General features: G+C 35.3%; 1 protein-coding gene across 2 annotated transcripts in view; it reads left to right on the top strand.

The window, feature by feature from the left end:
* The first annotated feature begins 3,302 nt into the window (after window positions 1-3,302).
* Window positions 3,303-6,000, top strand: part of LOC128638328 (alkaline phosphatase) — a 35,330-nt gene continuing 32,632 nt past the window's right edge. The window contains exon 1 of one of the 2 annotated variants that reach the window (XM_053690231.1): window positions 3,303-3,441. The gene's annotated coding sequence lies outside the window, so the exon portion shown is untranslated. The remainder of the gene's footprint in view (window positions 3,442-6,000) is intronic. The other variant, XM_053690232.1, reaches the window with a different exon arrangement.

Here is a 6,000-nt window from a genome sequence, read left to right as displayed (position 1 = left end):
TGGGTTCAGTGTCCCTTTAAGATTAATGCCTGTGGATGTACTGCAGGAATGAAACCATTGATTAGAGATGTGGATAAATACCAACAGGTTATATTAACAAAAATTAATTCTATTGCGTGGCAAGAAGCAGAAGACTTGTGAGCCAGCGGAATAGACAGGGAACACAAGTTTCATCACTGCTTGTTTTCTTTATTTTAGGTACAACAAAAAAGTATTATCCTTCCAGATTTACTGTTCAAGGACACGTCCTTTATAATTTAACTCTGAAAATTGTGGACTTTAATTCCACCGAGTTTCTTTAAAAAGTAATGGACAGCGCCATGTTGAACCCTAGATTAACCTTTTTTGCTGAGGACACATTAGGGATAGATATAAATCAGGAACTAAAAGTGCCCGAACACTGATCTGTGCAAGACGCACATGACAATTAAAGGGACAGTCTACTTCAGAATTTTTATTGTTTAAAAAGAGAATATCCCTTTATTACCCCATTCCCCAGTTTTGTATAACCAGTACTGTTATATATTACTATACCTTTTACCTCATTACCTTGTATCTAAGCCTCTGCAGACTGCCCCCCTTATCTCTTTTTTACAGACATGCATTTTAGTCAACCAGTGCCAACTTAAATAACTCCACGGGAGTGAGCACAATGTTAACGATTTAACACATGAACTTTCTAATTTACTCGTATTACTTTTTCTTCGTTCTCTTGCTATCTTGCCAAAATGAGAGAGGCAGTTCAACGGCTTAGAAATTTGCATATGAGCAAACCTAGGTTTAGCTTTCCACAAATAACGAGAGCAAAGCAAATTTAATAAAAAGTAAATTGGAAAGTTGTTTAAAATGGCATGCCCCATCTGTCTCATGAAAGTTTAATTTTGACTAGACTGTCCCTTTAAGACTGACATGAACAGGAAATAGGTTTCAACATGATCTGGAAATTAAAGCACTTTATAAAAATTAAACCTTATTCAGATTTAAAAAAAAACAAAAAACAAAAAAAACTACTACTATTTACAACAGGTTAATGTTTGAATACATTATGTATTATGCATTTATTTACAGTTTTAACCTTTTAACAGAAAGCAACTGAAGTTAAAAGTTGCAGTCAGCTTTTTCTCTAATCCATGTGAAAGTAGCAATTAAACCCCCCCAAAAACAATGAACTGTAAAGTGGTCTCGCTTATGCTTTTCAAATGACTTGCCATACCAGCCAGCTGTGAAGTATTGAATGCATGAGAACTTGCTTCTTTATGTTTCTTGTTTTGCTAGATGCAACTACCACCCATTGTTTTCAAGAACACTCCCATTTAAGTGGGCAGAGCCTTCCAGGAATATCAGACCTTATATATCCCTCTCTGTATGCACATAAGCCAATACAGGTAACCCTCATTTTTACGCCAGGGTTAGGTTCCTGAAGGAATGGTAAATTTAAACCCAGTTTATAATGTAAGAAATGGGAAGTGGGGAAGGTTGGGTTCTCAAAATTGACATAACACTGAATACATTATTTTTAAAGCTTTGAAATGAAGACTTTAAATTCTTACATTATAAACCTAATAAAATAATCACAAAACACAAAATATATAATTAAACTAAGTTCAATGAACAAAAACATTTGCTAAACAGCATTATAAACCTAATAAAATAATCACAACACAGACTTTACTTGCATTTTTCTGCAAACTGTTCTTTCTATGCATTTCAGTTTGGACTGATTTATAGACCGGAAAATCTTGTTCCTATGCAAGCTACTCGATAGCTCAGGTCTGGTTAAACTGATTACTTTCAGCTTGCTTGGCTTGCATATCTTATCTGCAACACAAGCAGACAGCTCCACCTACTGGCTATTTTAATCAAGGCACTGCTTCTCAATAGCAGTCACATGACTGAAGAAAAAAAAAAGGTTGTTATTCTGAAACGTTGTAAACCGAGGGCCACCTGTATATTATTTTGGTACTAACAGTTTAATTATGGTGATAGTGTAATGAGCAAAGCCAGCTATTTCAATCGCAAGTTACAAGAATGAAGCGGTCATTTTCAGGAAAATTTGATACTATGCAACTGCTATAAAACAAGTTCATCAGGAATATTCTTTTTTTTTTTTTTTAAATGTCTGGGGCAAAATCGGGACAGGGGGATAGACCCCTAAAATCGGGACAGTTGGGGGGTATGAGCCACCAATCTGCAAGCGCTACCCAGGGTGCTGAACCAAAAATGAGCCTGCTCCTAAACTTACATTCCTGCTTTTTCAAAGATACCAACAGAAGAAAAAAATTGAGTAAAAATGAGCCGACTAAAATTGTATGCTCTCAGATATGAAAGGGAAAAAATGGGTTTCATGTCTTTTTTTAAATTGACATGCAACCCATTTTTTCCCCTTTCATATCAGAGATCATACAATTTTAGTCAGCTCATTTTTACTCATTCAATTTCTTTCTTCTGTTGGTATCTTTGAAAAAGCAGGAATGTAAGTTTAGGAGCAGGCTCATTTTTGGTTCAGCACCCTGGGTAGCGCTTGCAGATTGGTGGCTAAACTTAGCCAAAAGCTACCCTGGGTTCTGAATTAAAAATGGGCTGCTTATTTAAAAATAAATACCAAGAGAAAGAAAAAGAGTAAAATGAGGCAGTTTCTTGAAATGGCATGCTTTGTGTGAATCATGAAAGAAACTATTTGAGTTTAGTACCCCTTTGGAGGGAAGGAATTTACATAACAGTATTGAAAACTAAGGTCACTTTTTTTTTAAGTTTTTTTTTTTTTTAATTTATAAAATCAGGGAATATATTTTGCATAACTATTTTATTCCAGATCAATAAGCATTAATACTGCAGTATCAAACATCTCATATTCCTGTAATCTGAAACTCACTTTTCAGTTTCACCTTACAATAAGTAACTTAAAATTGTCACAATCGATTGAATCAAAGCCTCTTTAGGGAAAAAAATAAAAATAAATCACCTATGAATATCTGTTTATACACTACTTGCTTTTCTGTATACAGATGGTGAAGAAAAAAAAAAGCTAAAAAAAGGCTGAAATGCTTTCCAGACTAATTTGTTAAACTCAGAAGGATAATCAAAACGTTTATAAATATCATGGGCACTTCAACATTTCTCAATTAAATGGGGCATTTTTGTCCTTCAGCAGTCAGGAAAATTCTGGGTTAAACAAGTGTCAACCATTGAGGGAGGGGGAAAAAAAAAAAGCTCCCCTCCCCAGGCTGAAAAGAATAGGAGGGGGATGGAGGAGAAGGGGGCTGTTATAGTAAAGAAGGGGCTGGTATTGGGAGATTCTAGTATTTCCTGCTGTGCATCTTAATGGGCTGTGTTCTGTTAAAAAGCCACAACCTCACTCATCTAAGCACTAGCAGACACCCTGAGCCAATAACTTCAGGCACAGACTCTGGAGGTGACAGCTGCAGAGGATTCACACCAGAGGTAAGGAGATGATGCTGGTGGCTTTACTAGATCTGTGCAGCTAGCTGAGCTTTCACTCTTATTTTCTGAACACGGACTGCTATATAGGTTTAGTTTTACTACTCACCTAGAAGTGCTTAGCATATGGAATCCTGCGGGGGTCCTATTGTTCTGTGGGTTGAGAACAGGAAGCCCCCCCTCAAGTGCTTGAAAGTTTAATCACTGCAAAACTTCCAACTTTAAATACACAACATTTTTGTCAGCTATTTTGTTCTGATTTTACACATTTGTGCATAAAAACAAAAAATACTTAACCAACATTTCTTTAAATTCACTAAATCTATATCTTCAGATTACACAGGGGTTGTAAAATATGACAAAAGGAGCTGTCCAGCCATTTAGTCTAAACAAGAAAAATGATCAATGTGACCTGAAGAGTGATAGGAAAAGGTTTAATGATATGAGCTTGTGTAAAAATGTATTTAAGGGTTGGAACTTGCCTGCAGATTTAAAATAACTCACTCATTTAGCTTTATAAAGAGCTGAACGTGAACTTTGCTTTGTTTTGAAAGAGGATAAAGTATCTGCCAAGTGCAGAACAAGTTTATACATGGGACATGTGCAGCCAGCCTCAGGGTGTAAGGCACAAAACTCCCCAAATCCATTGTGCAATTTTCTGCAGGGGACTATCATGCAATTGTCACATTGATTGACTCATTTTTACAACTGTAAACCAGCTTTACTAAAAGGTAATATTTCAACATTCTGGAGCCCTGAATCAGGCTAACTTCATCCATATGTTTCCAGACTTGCCAACACTGAAATATTTGTATATCCGAGATCACAGAATGAAAACTTAAAAAACAAAACAAAAAAAAACAGTACATATGGTTATGCCAGCTGCAGAGTATAAGATGTGTGAGAAATTGCTTCTTTAGATTTATTTTTGTATACAAAATGGCTGGTTTCGTTTTAAACCACAACCTATTAAAATTGGTTGAATTTGCAGGGGGGTGGGGGAAACATCTCATGTTATCACTTTCTGCGCACAAACGTCTTCACAATTTTTATTAAATTGTTCTTTTGTATAAATTTTCAATAACCCTCATTTACTGGGAGTGAGATTTCTTCTGCTGATTGTTTGAAGGGACAGGAAACTTCAACATTTTCTTTCATGATTTGGATAGAACATACCATTTTAAACAACTTTCTTATTTACTTCTATTATTGAACTTGCTTATTATCCTGTTGAACTTTGCTGAAGGAACAGAATTGCACTACTGGCTGCAAGCTTAAAGGGACACTAAACCCACATATTTTCTCTCATGATTCAAGTAGAGAATACAATTTTAAACATTCCAAATTGCTTCATTCTTTGGATATCCTTTATTGAAGAAATAGCAATGCACATGAGGGAGCCAATCACACAAGGCATCTATGTGCAGCCACCAATCAGCAGCTACTGAGCCTATCTAGATATGCTTTTCAGCAAAGTATGTCAAGAGAATTAAGCAAATTAGATAATAGAAGTAAATTTCAAAGTTGTTTAAATGTGTTAAAGGGACATGAAATCCAAAGTGATTTAAAAAGAGTATGCCATTTTAGTTATAAACCAATGTGTGCAGGCACCAATCAGCAGCTAGCTCCCACTAGTGCAGGTTATTTGGGTATTCTCAGATTTTTTTTTTTGTGTCTTAAAATGACGACATGCTCTCAATCATACAAGTTTTATTTTGACGTTCCTATCCCTTTAAAAAGGCCTTTTTGTATCCTATACTTAAAGGGGGACTAAACCCAAATTTTTAGTTTCACGTTTCTGATAGAACAGAAATTTAAAGCAACTTTCTAATTTTCTCTTGCTATCTTATTTAAAAAGCAGGAACGTAAAGCTTAAGAGACGGTCCAAGTTGATTAAAATTGCATGCTCCATTGGGTTTAGTGTAAAATTGGGTTTAGTATCCCTTTAACTATATATATAAAATTCAAATAGGGCATGCAATTTTAAACAACTTTGAAATTTACTTGAAATTGAAATTTACTTTTATCACCAATTTTGCATTGTTCTCTTGGTATTCTTAGTTAAAAGCTAAGCCTAGGAGGTTCATATGCTAAGTTTTTAGAGACTTTGAAGACTGCCTCTAATCTGAATGCATTTTGACCACTAGTTCACGTTTCTTATAGATAACATTGAGCTGATGCACATGAAGTGACCTAGTAGTGAGCACCGATTGGCTAAAAAGCATGTCTGTCAAAATAACTGAAATAAGGGGGCAGTCAGCAGAAGCTTAGATACAAGGTAATTACAGAGGTAAAATGTGTATTATAACTGTTGGTTATGCAAAACTAGGGAATGAGTAATAAAAGGGATTATCTTTCTTTTTTAAAGACTACACAATTCTGGTGTTGACTGTCCCTTTAAAACTTTTTCCTCCCTGTAAAATTTACACATCTTTCTGAATCGAACACCAGTTTTTCAGTGGCCATATCTGAACTTGTTTCAAGGGTAGAGCAGCCTAGTCACTGTCATTGTTAGCAAAACTTGTATTTGTTTGACAGTGTTTCAGATCTTTTATATTTAAA

The sequence above is a fragment of the Bombina bombina genome, chromosome 8, assembly GCF_027579735.1.
Source record: "Bombina bombina isolate aBomBom1 chromosome 8, aBomBom1.pri, whole genome shotgun sequence".
Classification (NCBI taxonomy): Eukaryota; Metazoa; Chordata; class Amphibia; order Anura; family Bombinatoridae; genus Bombina; species Bombina bombina.
The sequence above is the reverse complement of the archived record's forward strand: the minus strand, read 5'-3'. Positions and strand labels throughout refer to the sequence as shown.